The sequence below is a fragment of the Cardiocondyla obscurior genome, linkage group LG03 (genome assembly GCF_019399895.1).
Source record: "Cardiocondyla obscurior isolate alpha-2009 linkage group LG03, Cobs3.1, whole genome shotgun sequence".
Lineage (NCBI taxonomy): Eukaryota > Metazoa > Arthropoda > Insecta > Hymenoptera > Formicidae > Cardiocondyla > Cardiocondyla obscurior.
In genome coordinates, this window is record NC_091866.1 from 6591127 (window position 1) to 6610024 (window position 18898).

General features: G+C 35.9%; 1 protein-coding gene and 2 pseudogenes across 1 annotated transcript in view; 2 read left to right on the forward strand and 1 right to left on the reverse strand.

Moving 5' to 3' along the window:
- LOC139101421 (uncharacterized) overlaps nucleotides 1-18898 on the reverse strand; it is a 164765-nt gene that overhangs the window by 25294 nt on the left and 120573 nt on the right. The window lies entirely within an intron of this gene.
- LOC139113781 (uncharacterized) lies at nucleotides 7813-9660 on the forward strand (annotated as a pseudogene).
- On the forward strand, nucleotides 9695-10808 carry LOC139113827 (uncharacterized; annotated as a pseudogene).

The window sequence follows — 18898 nt, forward strand, 5'->3', positions numbered from 1 at the left end:
AGCCGAACGTTTTGTACAGACATTAAAGCAAGCATTAAAGCGTACAAATTGCAATTCAGCAAATATAAATTTAGTTTTATGTAATTTATTGTTACAATATAGAGTTATGCTACATGCGTCGACAAATAAGTCACCTGCGGAGCTATTTATAGGAAGAAAATATGTACACGTTTAGATCTAGTATTTCCGATTAAAGAAGAGAAGATAGTTGATAAAAATTATAATAAGGCGATTAGAAGTTTTAATTGTAAAGACAGAGTATATATAAGGTGTTTATTTTCTCCTCGGAGGTACACCGGGACTTTCGCTTCCCCAATTTTCTGCTTACAATTTCATAAAATATATCTTAAAACTTCATTCTTATCTCTAAACTATTTCTACTTTTATAGTCTTCTTTCTTCTTACAGCCATTTCCTGAAAGTAAAACTTATATCCTACGCCTTTTTTCCTATTCTATTACCTACGCATCAAGAGAGAGAGAGATCACACATCCATTCATTCTTTACATTATTTTGCCTTAATTCTACCTTAAATTCTATCTTTGGACCCCCGCTTCCGACGCTTTTTCTTTCATACTTTCATTCACTCCTATTTTTCTCCCTTGTTCTTTCCAATTTTTCCAACCAATCAATCTCCTTTCCTTCCCCTCCCAGAATTTCCTCCACCATTTCCTCCCAACTATTCTCGTTTCCCCAGTCTATACATTCCTCCCATATATGTTCCCACGTTTCTTCCTTCTCCAAACAAATTCTACATTTTCTTTTCTCCTCTCCCACCCAATATTTATTTCCTCTCATTTCCTCCCCTAATCTAAATTTTGCCACTCTTTGCCATTTTTCTTCCTTCCACCCCAATTTCAAATATCCTGGTATCCCTTCCTCTTTCACTTTTTTATAATACTTATTAAATCTTGACTCTCTTATTTTTTTCCATCTTTCCTCTCTTTGCCATTCTTTATCCTTTTCCACCAAATATTCCCCCCTTATTTCCTCTCTTTTTCTTAGATCTTCCACCTCTTTTCCCGACCATCCAAATTTTTCAAAAAATTCCTCTCTTTCTTTTTCCCATTTTCCTTTGCTTCTTCCCTTCCTTGCTCTTCCCTTAATTTCTTCCCAGCACCATTTTGCTAGAACTCCTCCTTTCCCTTCTTCTAGCCGTTTTTCATATTTCCATGCTCTCATCTCTGCTCTACCTTTCAATTTATCCCTCTGTAGTTCTTCTCTCACCATATATCCTGGTACATATCTTCTTACTCCCAGCACCCATCTCAAGTATTTTTCCTGTAATATCTCCACCTCTTCTCTTTCCTTCCATCCCCATATTTCCACGCCATAATTAATAACCGACCATACCAGTTTATCAAATAGCCATATTCTTTTACTCCAATCTTTTCCGAATTTTCTTTTACCTATACTCCACACCTGCCCCATTATTCTTGCCGTTTTTTTTACTCTGTCCTTTACATGCTTTTTCTGCTGTCCATTTCTCATGATTATGTATCCCAAATACTTGAAACTTTTTACTTCCTTTATTTCTTCCCCTTTCCATACCCATTTAGTTTTTTTCCATCTCCCTTCCCCCTTTCTACACCTCATTATCTTTGTTTTCTTTACATTCACTTCCAATCCCTTTTCTTTTACATATTCTTCCATGTTTTTAATCATTCCTTTCATCCCTGCCTCATTTTCTGCCAGTAGCGCAATGTCATCCGCGTACGCCAGCGAGTAAACTCTCTTGTCTTTTATTCTTATACCCCCCCATCCTCCTTTTTTTAATTCTTCATCTATGTCTGCCAACAAGAGTGTGAACAGGCTAGGACTAAACGGACAACCCTGTCTTACTCCCTTTGTCATCCAGAAACTTTTCCCTTCTTTATCCTTTACCTTAACTTTATTCACCGTTTCCTCTAATATTTCTTCACACCTTCTTATCAATCCCTCCCTTACCCCTTTTTTCTTCATTGTTTCCACCAATTTTCTCCTGTCTACAGAGTCAAAAGCCGCTCTCAAATCTATAAACGCTATTACCATTTTTCCTTCCTTTTCCTCTATCTTCTTATTTAGCAGGTAATTTAACACATATATTTGATCTACTGTCCCCATGTCTCTTTTAAAACCGGCTTGACTCTGCGGTAATATTCCTTTTTCTTCTATTTTTTTTCTTAATCTTTCTGCTAACACAGATGCATACACTTTGTACGCAGTCTGTGTCAACGTTATCCCTCTATACTCTTCTACTTTTTTACCTTTTCCTCTTTTTAACACCGGAACTACCACACCTTCTCTTCATTCCTCCGGCATTCCCTCCCCCCTCCATACTCTTTTGCACATTTTCCATAATTTCTCTTTTACTTCCCCCTCCCCATTTCCATATTTCATTTTCTAAACCATCACTTCCTGCTGCTTTTCCTTTTTCAACCTTCTTATTACATTTTTAAATTCTTCTCTATTTATATCTTCCTCATTGTCTTCTATTCTGTCTTCTCCTATTTCTTCTCTTACTCTCCATTCCACTTCTCCTAACATTTTCTTAAAATATCCGTCCCATTCTTCAATCTTTATTTTTTCTCCACTTTCTTCCTTTTTTTCTTCCCTTGTTTACTACTTTCCATACTTCTCCTTCTGTTCTAATCTTTTCTATTTCTTTCTCCTATCTCACCTTTTCTTGCAATTTTTTCTCCTCACATAGCTTCTTATATTCACTTTTCTTCTTTTTATAATTCTCCTTACTCCCTTCCCCCTTCCTCCATTTTAGCATTTCTTCCTTTACTTCACCTTTTTTCCTTTTACAATCGTCATTCCACCATCTTTCTTTTGGTTTTTCCTTCTTCTTTATTTTCATTTCTTTTTTAACTACATTCTTTGTTTTTTCCAGTTCCTTACTAAAACTTCTCCAATTTTCCTCCGTATTGTTTTCTTTCTCTCTTTTTTCTTTATATTTTTCCCTGAAAATTTTCTTCTCCTTCTCACTCCAAACTAGTCTCGTGCTCTTTTTTATACCATATTTACATCTTCTCCTCTTTCCTCCCTCTATTTTTATTGTCACTATTAAGGGTAAGTGGTCTGAGTCCACTTCCTCCCCCACCTTCATTTCTACTATTTCTTCTTTTGATTCCACGTTACTGATCACATAGTCTATCACTGTTTTTCCTCTTCCCCCTACATATGTCCATTCACTCTTTTCATCTCCTCTTGTACAACCATTGACTATTCCCCATCCTGCTTCTTCCAAAGCTTTACAAAATTTTTTTCTTTTCCTGTAATTTTTTATCCTTTGTTTTCCTTTTTCTCTCTTCCTTATCTTCTTCTTCTTTTTCATCATCCCATAGCTCGCCCTCTTCTCCCGTCCTCACATTAAAGTCTCCCCCTATCAGATATCTCGTTCCTTCCTCTTTTTCATCTATCCAATTTCTCATATTCTCTGTTAAGTCTTCTAAATCCTCATTTACATATACCCCTGCTATTTTCCACCATATTTTTCCACTTTTTATCTTTATTCCTATTATTCCTTTCCTATCTTCAAATTCTAATTTTTTTTCTCCTTCCAATTCCTCTCTCCATCCCATCACCATTCCCCCCATTGCCCTCCCCTTCTTATTTTTCTTTTCTGCTCCCTTATTTATCCATTTGTAGCCTTTTGGCAGTCTGCTTCTTAACCCCTTCCATTTTTTTTCTTCCAATCAAGTTTCACACATATAAATCACCTCCCATTTCTCCATGTTCTTCCAGAAATCTTCATCCTTGTTTTCTATTTCTGCCACGTTCCAAAAAATTATTCTCACGTTTCTATCTTTTATCTCCGCCTTTTCCTTTCCTCTCTCCTTTTTCTCCTTTTTTTTCTTTTTCCTTTTATCTTTCCTTTTTTATTTTTCTTTATCCTTTTCTTTTCCTCTTTCCTCATCTTTTCTCTCCACTTTTTCCAACTCATTTACTTCTCTTCTTCCGCCCCTTTTCAAAAACTTGCATTTAATCTATCTGCTATTACCCTCTTCCTTTTATTTCCTTCTTTTTCAAACTCTTTCGCTCCATCCCATTTTTTCAATTCTTCCTTCAAATCATCTCATATCCACATTTCTTTATTTACCCATATCTTCTTGTATCCTATTTTTACCTGTTTTCCTTCTCTTTTCAATCTATCCGCTTCTCTCTTTATGAGCCATTCTACTTTCCTTTCATATTCTGTCAGATCGTCTCCTATCCATTCCGTCCTGTCCTTTAGTTTTCCCTTGCATTTTAATATTTCCAGTTTTTCTTTAAAGTTTTCCATCTTTACCCACACCATACCATAACCTCCTTTATTTACTCCTCCTATCTTATTTACATCCTCTATCTTTGCTTTCACATCTGTTGCTTCTATTATTTCTCCCACTTGTTCTTTCAACGCCTTTTTTTCTTCACTTTTTATCTTTATACCTCTTATTATTAAATTGTTTTTCTTCCATTCTTTCTTTTCTCTTTCTTTTGCCGATTCCAAATTCTCGTTCTTTCTTCCAAACTTAAAACCTTTCCCTGTATTTCTGCTGGTATTTCCATTTTACCTCCCTCATATTTTTTTTCCCTTATTTTTTTTTCCATCCCATCTATTCTTTTCTCTAAATCTATCTTCTCTTTTTTCCATATTTTCTTCAAATCTTCTATTTCCTTTCTGATTTGTACCTTTATTTCCCTTACTTCCTCCATCTGCGCTTAGATCCTTGCAAATCCACTTCTCATCTCCTTTATCACCTCTTCAAAACCTTCCTTGCTTATTCCTCCTTCACCACTCTCTTCTGTTGCTTTCACCGGCGATCTATAAACTTTTACGTTTTTCCTAAATCCTTCCAAACCCTCTATTTCGCCTTTTTCCTCCTGCCTTTCCTTCCTTTTCTCCCCTTGCTTCCACGCTTCCATAATTGGCAAGCTGTTGGCCCTTTCCCTTCTTAACAGTTCTACCTTTGCAGGTCTACTCATTTTCTTTTTTATTTTCTCTTCTTCCTTTTTCTCTTTTCTTTCCTCACTTCCACTCTCCACACTTTCCTTTTCCTGGTCACTCATTTTCCAAATCTTCTTTATCTCTTTTCCCTTTGTCTTTGTTACCTCTTACTCTCTCCTTTACCCCCTTGCCTTCCTCCTTTCCTTTGTCTTACACACGGTTTTTTCCCCGTCACCGCCGACCTAACCTCAAAAAGAACTCCGCTTTATATCTTCCCCGATTTTTCCCTTTATTCTTACCTTTGCTCTTTATCCTCTCTTGCCCTCCTTAAAGACCCTTCCCTCTTTCCCTCAAACCAACCCTTTACCTCTGAAAAACTTTTTTACTCCCACAAGACCTTTTTCTACATGCACTCGCTCAGACACACAACCGTTCGCTCTGCAATCGGAAACGAAAGACCTTGTAAAGACAGAGTAGCATGCAGGAATTATTCTGGCAAAGATAAGTGGAAGTTTGGAAAAATTCATACGCGTATAGGAAAGTTACATTACAAAATTGTATTAGATGACGGTCGTTTATGGATCAGACACGTTAATCAGATGCGTTTAATTGGAAATCAGACACCTACAATTACAGATAATCAAAACAATGATTGTTATTGGGACACTAGCGATATAATTACAGAAAAGCAAGATACTTTACTTCAAGATAAGGAAAACTTACAACCTACACATAACACAAATCATAGTAACTCTCAAAATACGTTAAGACGTTCAACTAGAGAAAAGAAGCGACCTGATTTCTTGTCATATGAACGAAAGGAATTTTTATTTTAACAAAAGAGGGTGTTACGTATTAACTAAATGTATTCTCACACTATTTTTGTATTGCGCGCGATTTGCTCAGCGAATCGTAACACGAGCGGAACGAATCTACCCGCTCTTCAACTTTTTATGTATAACAGCGCACGAGCCTTAGCGAGCCGTCTTTCACTTCTTCTTTCTGAGTTAATAAGTACACACGTGCTAAGAAATATATATTAACAGTTTTGCTCATACAATGGTATTCAGATTTTCTCTCTCTCCCTCCGTCATACACAACAGTATGATTGATATTTTTTCGTCTCTTTCTTTTATGCAAGTGGGTTAGCAAGTATTGTATAAATTTTACAAGGGGGGGTCGCGCTTAACGGAACACCAATTTTCTCCAAACTCACAGGGTTTGAAGATTGGTGTTCCTAGTAATACGTGGTAAAGTCATACGACGCACTACTCAAAAATAAGAAATAAAAGTTAGTTTAAACATTTCCTATGTCTTGAAGTACAGAAAAGTTAAACCTATTTTCGAAGCAGCGTGGTAGTCCAGAGTGGTCGACTCAGATCTAGTAAGCGTGGAATCACTGGTTCGATTCACGTTACGTATTTTTTTTTTAATTTTTACATTTTGGTATGAAATTTAACAATTATATATCTTATTTCATTATTATAAATACTATATGCGCCATAAATTAGTATATAGACAGAAAGCTGAGCTGGGATGCATCAGAGGATGCATCAGATGCTCTTTATCATTTAAAATATTTGTTACCCTCTTTTGTCTGAGCAATAATCAAGACGAGCTGTAATAAGGACGAGCAGTAGCAAACCAGAAGCCTCTTGAGCAAGTCGTTCATTTTTTATCTCCTCTCCTCCACGCATACACAATAATAATATTATATAAAAAAGAGAAATAAAAATAATGCAAGAATATCTTTTTTTACGAAGTTATTAATTTTATTAATCATATATACAATACATAAAAATAATATTATTAATTCTTAACATCGCGATATCCCTGGGTGGTATTTGTCATAAAAACATTCAAAACAAAAATTTTCCTTGCATCGAGCGCAAGTAATAAGTACTTTGTAACGGCTTAGTTAGTCGTCTAACAAAACAAATCAGTAAAACAGATTTTAGGGCCTGGGCCCCGTTTCATTGATCTTTCAGCGAATGCCCTCTGGCTGACGGTTTTTGAAGGAGGAACAACGGAGCACAAAGAAGTTGTAGTCGGACGCGGAACTCCAAAGCGAACGGTTATAAGAACGGTTGAGAAATTTTTTATGAAAAGAAATTTATAGGCGGAACTCAAGAAATCTCATCAAAGCACGACGAGATTGGCGGAATATCGCATTTATTATAAGAAATTAATAATAAACGTGGTAGAGAGCACGCACTGAAGAGCGCGTGGTAGAGAGCACGTGGTGGAAAACACGTGGTAGAGAGCACGTGATAAGATTGAAAAAATATAATTTTACAAGCAAAAAGACTATTAACACAGTCATAAACATGGAACGTACCGACGAACCTGGAACCCTCAAATATTCAAAAGCCAGAAGAAGAAAATGAGAGCATTGAAAATAAAATAGATATCCGCAACGCTGTGAAATATTACGAGGCGCTATTAGAACAAAATGGCGTCATTTCACAACCATCTTTTTCTACTATTTCTGAGGAATCAATTCTAGTGGCAGAGGATCTTTATAATTACACACAAAAAATTTTATTAAAAAAACATTTTATTACCGACAAAGAATTAATAACGATAGAGGAAAGTGAAACTGACAATAGTTTTGAAGAAGTACAATTTAAAAAAGAATCTGATTACGAACCAGAAAAAAACGTAGTAAAAGCATGGAATTAATTTCGCTTGATTATAAAGTAAAAGTTATTAATATAAGCGAAACAACATCGAACATGGAATTTGAAAACATTACAAAGAAAAGGATATTCAAAATTAAAACGAATAGATTCGTTAAAAATATGGGACGAACAAATAATAAGTGGTGGAACTATTTATGACAAATATTCTATAATTAATTCATGGACCAATGATCGATTTCTTGAGGCTCGACAAAATAATATGCAAGTTACAACAAGAAACTTGCAGCAATGGGCTTTAGCTGCTCCGAGCCAGTTCGAAAATTTTGATTTTAAAACTTCCAAAACGTGGCTAAAATCATTAAAATCCAAGCATCGAATTCGCCAAAGAAAAATTACAAGATATGTTTCGGAAATAGAAAGTGCATCAATCGAAGAAACCTTGACTGCTGCAGAGAATTTTAGAATACAAGCTCGTCATTTAATACAAAATTTTAATCCGAATATGGTAATTAATACTAATCAAACAGGATGCCAGTACCAATCTACATATAATAGAACTCTCGCAGAGAAAGGCGTTAAAGAAGTTCTAGTTAAAAAAAAAAAATATAAATAAAACAACACATAGTTACACAGCACAATATTGCATGACATTAAATGGCAAATTATTACCATTAGTTTTCGTCTGTTTGCAAAAGACAACCGGTATCTTTGAATCTAGAGTTAAAAAAAAGTCGATAAATATCTTAAAAAATACACAAATGTAATTGTAACATCGACGAAATCAGGAAAATTGACAACGGGTTTCTACAAATATTTTTTAAATACAGTTTTAAAATCATATGTTAAAAAAGAAAAGTTTTTATTACTCGTTGATTCTTGGGGAGGACAAACCAAACCAGAATTATATGAGGAAACTTTTATGGATAAAAATCGCTTAACGACATGTACGGTTAAAATAATTTCACCCAAATGCACACCTCTCGTCCAACCATGCGACGTTTACTTTAATAGGCAAGTAAAAAATTTTATAAAACACTTGCAAAATTGTACGTATTTACTAGAACAAAACCGTGAAATTCATTCTCGAGAAGATTGCATAAAAATTCAGTCTATTGTGCACCACCAACTTTCCTCAGAAATTTTTAATAATATAATTAAATACACATGGTTCGTCGCAAAACTTTTTGATGACAGGGAGATATTTATAAATGTTAACGAAATATGCTTTAATATGGATAATTTAAAAAAGAATTGTAATTGTACAAAAGTATCATTTATTACTTGCGCTCGATGTAGACAAAATTTTTGTTTTGAATGTTTTTATGACAAATACCACCCAGAGATATGCGATATTAAAAATTAATAATATTGTTTCTATGTATATATGATTAATAAAATAAATAACTTTGTAAAAAATATATTCTTGCATTATTTTTATTTCTTCTTTTTATATAATATTATAATAATGAAATAAGATATATAATTGTTAAATTATGCCCCGTCTCGTCCGGATGGATACATGTAGTAGCGTTCCGCGCTGCGTTGCTCACAACAGATTAGTTAAACCCAAAAAATAAAAATAGCGCTACAATCGCGCGCCATGTGCGCCAACCCTGCGCGTATACCGATGTCGCCTTATTGTCTTCTTGTTGCGGTTGCTTACAGCAGGTTTTTTCAAATTATTCATCATTCTTCGTGTCTTTCGACTTCAGTCATGGGTAAGCACTCCCATAAGTCTCGAAAAGGAGACATTCTCCTTCGGAGGACCGTTTTAAAGAAATCGAGGGGAAAATTACGCGCATTATGAATTTTATGTCGCACGTAGCTGACGAAGTTAGAACATCTTGTCGTTCCCCGTCGGTCTTGTCTGGTTCACACCTTCCTGTGGAAGTCGTTGAACAACCAGCGAATGCTGTGGATAATGAGCGCACGGCTATGCCGGCATCTCAACAAGGTGCGTACAGACATGCAGGATCTGCATTTGAAAAATGCAGGCGGCATAAAGTCGTATCCTCACGCCCGTCTCTTGCAGATGATCGGACGATTCACTTTGCAGTTTCTACAAATGCTGCCGAGGAAGGAGAGGTGTCGGCGCCAGAGGATGCTACCGAGGTTCAACCGGACGTATAAACAAAGGAGTTATTTGGATCGAACGTTGAAACAACAGAACCAATGCCCTGGAATGAACTGGTAGCACAAAAATGGCTGTCTTTGGCCCGTAAGGGCCTTCCGGAAGAAGATCGAAAGATCCTTCTTAAAAAATATTCGCCTCCTGACGAAACGGCTTTTCTCAGGGCTCCTAGACTTAATCTGGAATGCAAAGCGGCGCTAAAAACAAATCCGGTGGTAAAACAAGATGCTTATATTAGTAAGGTGCAAGATCAAGCAGGCATCGCTTTATACAACCTGGGAGAAGCTCTCTCAGACGTACTCAGACCTGAAACCTAGGCGATCTTGTCCGCAGAGACACGCATTGCCCTAAGCAAAGTTAGAGACAAGGGAAAGATCATGGCGGATCTTTTTTTCCGGATCTCTTTGCACCGTAGAGCCCAATTTAAATTGTTTAAAATCTGGTGGTCAAATCAACAGCGGACTCACTCCCTGCGGACAATTTTTTGTTTGGTGCAACATTTGGAGAGGAGATCAAAAAAGCCAGTTCCATGCAGAAATGCACTAAGGATATTGTCAGAGCTCCGCCTCTTTTATCCAGGAAGCCTCCTCCACCACTACAAGCATCTCAGGTACCTGCTGCTAGGCAGGGAAACGCCCGAGCCCTTCCGAGGTCGTCGCGGACAGTGCCGAGGAAATCAGGGGCGCAGGATATCCGTCGCGGGTCTGCTCACCGCTTCAGATCCCACACGAGAAGGCGCTAGTAGACACTTAGGTAACCGTAGGAGGCAGACTCTCACTTTTCCTTTCTGACTGGGAGAGAATTACGTCTGACCCCGCCATTCTGAAAACCATAGCTGGATATAGGTTATCTTTCAAAAACAGCCCCTTTTTTCAGCAGTGTGAACCTTCTGTTCACCTCAGTAGTTTAGAAAAACATGTTTGCGCTGAGGAGATTAAGAGATTAATTAAAGAGGTAACGGTGAAAACGGTAGAAGACTGATGAACAATATTTATCACCATATTTTGTGCTCAGAAAGTCTTCTGGTGGATGGAGATTCATACTTAATTTAAAGAATCTTAATAAGTTCCTGATTGTTCCTCATTTTAAAATAAAAAATTGGAAGACTATGATTCGTCTCATCTCGCCCGAAGATTTTCTAGCCTCAATAGATCTCAAGGATGCTTATTTGCTTATAGCTGTGGCTCAAAAAGATAGAAAGTTTTTACGTTTCAGATTTAATGATCAATTGTACTAATTTCGTGTTGTGCCTTTTGGTTTAGCACCGGCACCTTATATATTTACTAAAATTCTCAAGCCGATTTTATTCTCTCTTAGGGAAAGAGGTTTCCTGTCGGTAGCCTACCTGGATGATTTTTTGTTAATAGTTCCTTCTTATGAACTGTGTTATGATAATGTTTTTTTATACTACTAAGCTTCTTGCAGATTTAGGTTTTTTAATTAACAAAGAAAAGAGTGTACTCAGGCCAACTAAGTTTTGCCGTTTTCTTGGATTCGTTTTCGATACAGAATCTTTCGCTATTTCCATTCCAGCAGAGAAGAGAGCTCGTTTGCTACATTTAGTCAATTCTACTCTTTCGAAAAAAGATTGCAAAATTCGTTTTTTCGTAAGTGTTATAGACTCCTTAGTATCGGTATGTCCGGCAGTACGGTATGGCATACTGTATACAAAAATTTTAGAAAGAGAAAAGTTCTTGGCTCTTTCTGAATCGGACGGCGATTTCGAGGCACAAATGACGCTGTCAGATTCAATTAAGGATGACCTTTTATGGTGGAGAGCTATTTTAGAAGATAATTCTCAGTGTAATGAAATCAGATCTGGCCGATTTGCGCAAGAAATATTTACGGATGCGTTACTTACAGGTTGGGGTGCCATCTGTGGAGAGAATCGAACTCACGGTTTTTGGTCTAAAGAGAAAAAAATGAACCATATTAATTACTTAGAGCTTTTAGCGGCCTTTTATGGTTTAAAATGTTTTCTCTCATTTGTCGGATATGGATATTCTTTTAAGAATGGATATTTTAACAACTATGGCTTATGTGAATCGCATGGGTTCCGTTAGATTCCTGCATCTTTCCAACTTGGCAAGGAAAATCTGGTTATGGTGCGAAGTGGCGATTCGTGGCATTTTTATATTCGCGTCATACATCCCATCCGCGCAAAATTTCAAAGCGGACGCCGAGTCTCGGGTAATTTCAACCAAAACAAAATGGTCTTTAGGACAGGTCTTTTTTGAAAAAATACAGTCTCAGTTCGGACCTTTTGATATTGACCTTTTCGCAACGCATATCAATACGAAATCTCTTCATTTCCTGGCACCCGGATCCTCGTGCATTTGCAGTAGATGCGTTTTCCTTTGATGGGAGGAAGATTTATTTTTACGCGTTTCCTCCCTTTATTCTTATTTTGAAATGTTTGAGGAAAATTATTTCGGACAAAACAGACAGAGTCTTAGTCGTTCTTTAGTGGCCGACCCAGCCTTGGTTTTTATTTTTGCAACATTTAATCTCTGTTAAGCCAATTCGTTTTAAACCTGATATTAACATGTTGTCTTCCCCTTTTAGAGAGTGTCATCCGGCCTGGCAGAAAATTTTCCTGGTAGCTGTGAGACTATCCGCCAGGCTTTCTTGAATAGGGATACTCCGTCTGCAGCCGTGGAGACTATACTGGCTTCGATCGTGGATTCTACATTAGCGCAATATGCAAAACCGCTTAGACTATGGTGGTCGTTTTGTCAACATCACCAGATTGATGTTTTTTCACCTTTGATTGATTCATTTTTAGTTATTTTATCGTCAGTTTTTTCGGACAGTCGTTCTTACACTTTGGTCAACACGTACAAATCGGCGGTTTCTTTACTTTCATTAAACGAGGTGGGCTTTCATCCCTTGGTTAAGAGATTTTTTTAAGGCGTAGCGACTTTAAAGCCGCAACGCCCTCGTTATGAGTTTGTCTGGGATCCTTTCCCAGTAATCGAGCATTTAGCTTCTTTACACCCGCTCGAAAATCTTTCGTTAGAATGGCTTTCTAAAAAATTAATTACGCTTTTAGCGTTAAATACGGCACAAATAATGCAGACATTTGCAGCGATCCGGATAGGAAATATTACGATTTCGGATATTTTATCAATTAAAATTCCAGACAGACTAAAAACTTCAAGTATTGGGAGGGCCCAACCTCTTCTAATTTTTAAGCCATTCGTCGCCCGACCGGAGTTATGCGTTTATTCGGAGTTATTATTAATTATTATCTTAGTGTTACCAATCCTCTTTGTAAGGAAAATAGTGACAAGTTTTTTATTTCTTTCCGCCCCTCTTTCCACCCAGTTTCGTCTCAGACGTTAGGTCGCTGGCAGGGTGGGCGCACTCCCACCATTTTACGGGGGACGGAAGTTATAATGTAACGGGGACAGCGGCAGGCGGCAGCACTATCAGCCGCCATGTTGAATTTAGCTGTACCAGTGCATATAGCTGCACCGTTCCCGCCAATTTCATGTATGTGAATATAGCATGTCACTGTATTGCAGAGTGCATTGAAGTGTTGGTGTTGCTTTTTGTAATCATTGTGTCAAAGTGATTTGCAATAGAATTTGCAATAATTGCAGTGACAGTGAGTGCAAGTGAGTGACAGCAAGTGACAGAGATCAACGTACTCAACCAGGAGTGATCAGGAATAATCAGGAGTGGCCATCAGGACATCAAGAGTGATCATCAGGACGTCAGGAGTGACCAGGACATTGAAGATATTATAAAGTATCATTTGAGTAAGAATTTTGAGACTTCTTTTGGTAAGTACAATCTTAGTACAATCTAATAAAGATATATATTTATTTTATTAAAAAATAATAAAACTTATGTATATGTAAAATGATATAGAAGTTGTAATAACAATATAATTAGTTTCAGGTGTCGAAGATGGTACGTAGATGTTGTGTGCCAAAGTGCACATCTGCTTCAAGTATGCCAGTGCATAGGTTTCCAAAAAATAAAGAAAAAGCTGAAGCCTGGCTAAAAGCAATAGATCGGAATGATTTAATTGGTAAGTCTTAATTACAAAATAGAAATATTCCAGCAAACACAATGTTAAATGTAACGTACATGTTAATTGTAATTTCCTACTCAATAATATAACTGTTAGATCTGTTTTATAACAGTTACGTTATTGAGTAAGAAATTACAACTAACATTTACATTACATTTAACATTGTGTTTGATGGCATATAACATTAGCTATATTTTAAATATAAAACATTAAAAAGTAAAATTATTAATGTTCTTTATTTAATTTAGAATTTATTTGTTTACAGATTTACCACAGGAGAAGCAGAATGAATTGAAAATTTGCACAGAACATTTTACAGAAGAAATGTTCATCAAGGACAGATCCCGGCGATGTCTCAAAGAAGATGCACATCCTATATCAAATATTAATTTATTTAATACTAATATTAATAATGATAATATTACCGATATTCATTTTTCAAATACTACCGAAAATTCTACAAATAATGTTATTATGGTTGCAGGTTCCCATCAAGATAATATCAAAATTATTAAGAAAGAAGAAGAAATTAATAATCTAAAGTTAAAATTAAAAAGGCAAAAGAAGAGAGTTTATAAAAACAGAATTATTATTAAGAAGTACCGTCATAAATTAAAAGAAAGGAAAAGAAAAAATAAATGGGAACAAGTTGTAACAAATCTATCTGGCACCCAAAAAATTTTTATGGATATGATGTTAAACAACTTAAATGTTGGATTACAGGTATGCTTTTTTACTTTTTATTTACGGTAATTTTAACGGTGTTTATACCTAGTAAACACAACATTAAACGTAACATATGTGTTAGTTATAATTTACTACTTAATAATGTAACTGTGTTTTACACAGATGTGTTTTATAACATTTACATTATTGGTAGAAAATTATAACTAACACGTATGTTAAGTTTAGCGTTGTGTTTGCTGGGTAACTTAATTGAAACATTTTGAACACAATGTTCATTTTTAATCAATTTTTTACATTTTTTAAATTATATTTTATTCGTGAAAAAATAAGAATTTCGCAAAATTTAATATATTTCTTTATTATCTTCTCAACAAAAACAATGTTACACGTCATAAACGTGTTGTAAATTCTTAAGCAATAATGTAACTTGTAAAACATATTTGTTTTATAACAGTTACATTATTGAGTAGGAAATTTCAAGTAACACGTTTATTAAGTTTAACATTGTGTTTGCTGGGTAAGTTAATAGAAACATTTTAAACAGAATGTTCTGTTTTTACACAGTGTTAATTTTTTGTAAAAAGAAAGTGTTAAATAGTTATAAGATAGTGATATTGTTAAATTTAATTGGTTTTGTTATAAGTGTAAAAATATAGTAATAATAAGGTAAGCAGTAATATTAATAATCATAATAATAATACTATTTATTAACAACATTATAAACAATTATTGTTATTTTTTATATTGTATTAAATTGTAAACTTTTTAAATTTGAAGGATATCTGTGACATTTCCACGTACAGTCCAAGATCATCATTATCTTTAACGGATGAAGCCACACATGATTTTTTTTTACGACAAGAAGGGCAAACAATATACGACAGTCAAAATTACAAATGTACAAAGCAGGTAAAATGGTGTATAAAATGTTGAGAATATGTATAAAATGTCCTCATATATTTTTAATGTTATTTTGTAATACTTATATTAATGTGCACTTTTAATTTAAATGATTTTATAGTTGTGTGCATAAAAATTAAACGCTCAGTATTCACTATGTTTTTGTTGCTGTCGGACGATTGTAATATCTGTGATTTAACCGCTGAACAACTACAACATATTCCAAAAATATTCTTATTACAACGATTTTCGCAACATATTAACTATTTATGGAATAAGCTTCCTGAACACTTAAAGGCTGATTTAGAGGTTCAACAATACCGTCGATGTTTAAAACATTATAATTTATTGAGTTATGAAACGCATGTTGACGGTCCTGCGCCATTAATAAAAAACTGTATTAAATGTCTAAGAAAATTGGGCGAGGCTTGTTAAACAGAGCGATTAACGCACTTCCGTTTGAATTGCACATACCAGGGTACCAGTTTTGTGACCCAGGAACTCGATTAAACGAACGATTTGCCAGAGGAGATCGTGGAATTAATCCGTTGAATGCGGCTTGTCGCGATCACGATATAGCCTACTTACGTAGCAACAATCTCGCAGAGCGCCACGTGGCTGACAATATTCTTGCCAATAAAGCGCTGCAACGTATTAACGCAGAAGATTCAAGTTTTGGTGAAAAGGCCGCAGCCACAACCGTATGGGCAGCTATGAAAGCAAAAACAAAACTTGGTATGGGCTTATGTGTAGCAAAAAAGAATACGCTGAAGAAGAAAACGGTGACGAAACGAACACTTCCGATAGCAAAACGTGGTGGCGTTATACCGCTTCTGCCCTTACTGGGTGCTATCGGTTCGCTCACTGGTGGAGCCGCAGGAATCGCAAAAGCTGTAAATGATAAAAAAGTCTCACAACGCCAACTTGAAGAAATGAAACGTCACAATTACGCCATGGAAGGTCGCGGTGTTTATCTCGCTCCATACAAACGTGGTGGTGGAGTTTGAAAAAATAATGGAAATAAGAAAGGAAAAAAAAAAACGCCGATGAGACGTTAAAACTTCCCAAAGGTGCTACTACCGATATACAGTTGCGACAATTAGCGAAACACATGCGCATTCCATATTTTAGAGGCGTTTTTATGCGTGACACTTTACTGATTGGGGGAATACATCAAAACGAGAACGGTATTGTGAATTTAGATAAAGTTGAAGGATTAGGTACCCACTGGGTGGCATATGCAAAAAGAGGAAATCGCGCTATGTATTTTGATAGTTTTGGTAATCTTCGACCGCCACAAGAACTTGCTCGATATCTGGGGAATGATGCAACACAAATTGAATATAATCGCTTACTATATCAACGATATAATCAAAACAACTGTGGGCAATTGTGTCTACAGTTTCTACAGACGATTGATACACAATTTAAGAACAAACATTATGCGCTGTAAACTCAGTATCAAACATGTCGCTGACGCTCACGTTATCGGGCAAAAGTAGTATCCTCGCGGTGAGCTACTTTCCCGCTATAGATTTAAGCGATGGAGAATATGAACTCGGGCTGGCTGATTTTGAAACGTATTTTACAATTCCTAATGTAAACTCATCAAATAATACATTCTATTTCGATAATGCTGATGATGATAATGATGGAGAAAGTATTACCATTCCCGACGGCTCGTATGAACTGTGCGATATTGCCGAATATCTAAAACGTACGCTCGACGAGCTTCATATCAATGATGTTGCAAAGAACATGATTTCATATGGTAATGATGAAAAAGATTATCCTTTAACGATTAAATCTAATAACAATACGATGAAAAGCGAGATTAAGTGTATTTATCAAATAAATTTCACCAAACCATGCAACATTGGATAGTTGTTAGGATTTTCATCAGATCGCATACTCGAGCCGTTACGTTGGCATGAATCGGACGCACCGATACAAATTATCAATGTAAATGTTATTCGCATTGAATGCAGTGTAACGGGGGGTGCATACAGTAATGGAAAACGTGTACATACAATACATGAATTTTCACCTAAGGTTCCACCCGGATATAAGATATCTGAAACTCCAACACAGATCATTTACCTTCCAGTCGTCGTACGAAGCGTTACTGATTTGACGATTCGCATTGTAGATCAGAACGGACGATTGCTTGATTTTCGTGGCGAAGAAATTACCGTGAGACTGCATGTGCGGAGACGACTTTAGTGTGAGATGCTCGTTTTGAATAAAACATTGAACGTGAGACAAACTAAATACACAGCTTCCACCAAAGGGGTTCAATTATTGAAGAAAAAACTTACTACATCAAACGTAGAATTTTTAAAATCATTGGGCTTCATTGTGTGCAACATCTAAAATGGCTGATATATTGATTATTGATGATAAGCCGATCTTTGACAATAGTATTGTTAAAATTGAAATTCATACGTACAACCCATATGCTAACACAACGTTTGGATATAGTGATGAAATACGGATACCAATACAACAACAGGATTTGTATACGTTGCCATGTGACAGTTTTCTCTATATTGAGGGAAAAATAAAAATAAAAAAACCTGACGATAAGTTAACAGCTGCGCTAGGAAATAATTGTGTAGCATTTATGTTCGATGGAATCCGTTATGAACTCAATGGTGTAGAAATTGATCGCAACAGAAACGTTGGAATAACTAGCACTCTTAAAAATTATATATCGCTAACATCTGATAATGCTGTGATGCTGCAAAATGCTGGATGGAGTGAAACATCAACTACGTCAGAAGGATTCTTTAATTTTTGTGTACCCCTCAGTATATTGTTAGGTTTCTGTGAAGATTATAAACGAGTGGTTGTCAACGCTCGCCATGAATTAATTTTAATACGCGCTCGCAATGATAATAATTCCATTATTGGAGATTCGAAATTAGAGCCAGAAATTGAATTGCATAAAATACAGTGGCGAATGTCTTATGTCATATTAAATGAGGTCAATAAATTATCCATGCTGCGAACTTTGGATAGTGGGCGATATTTAAGCATGACTTTTCGCTCATGGGATTTGTATGAATATCCTCTTTTGCAGAGTACTACAAAACATTCTTGGGCCGTCAAGGCTGCAACGCAACTTGAAAAACCTCGATACGTTATCTTTGCTCTGCAAACCGATCGCAAAAACGTTATGTCTAAAAAATCAACCATTTTTGATGATTGTAAATTAACGAATGTGAAACTTTTTCTCAACTCTGAATATTATCCATATGATGATCTGAATTTAGATTTTGACAAAAAAAGATACGCCATTCTTTATGATATGTATATACGTTTTCGTAAAGCTTATTATGGCAACAGTTCTTATGAGGCTTTTTGCAATGTAGCAGCATTTCTATCATATGGACCATTTGTTGTTATCGATTGCTCTCGACAGAACGAGTCAATCAAAAGCGCCACTGTAGACGTGCGATTAGAATTTGATTGCAAGGAAAATGTTCCTGCAAATACAACCGCATATTGTCTTATTTTACACGATCGCATAGTTGAATATAGTCCACTGTATAACGTTGTGCGCAAGGTCTTATAAAAATTGCT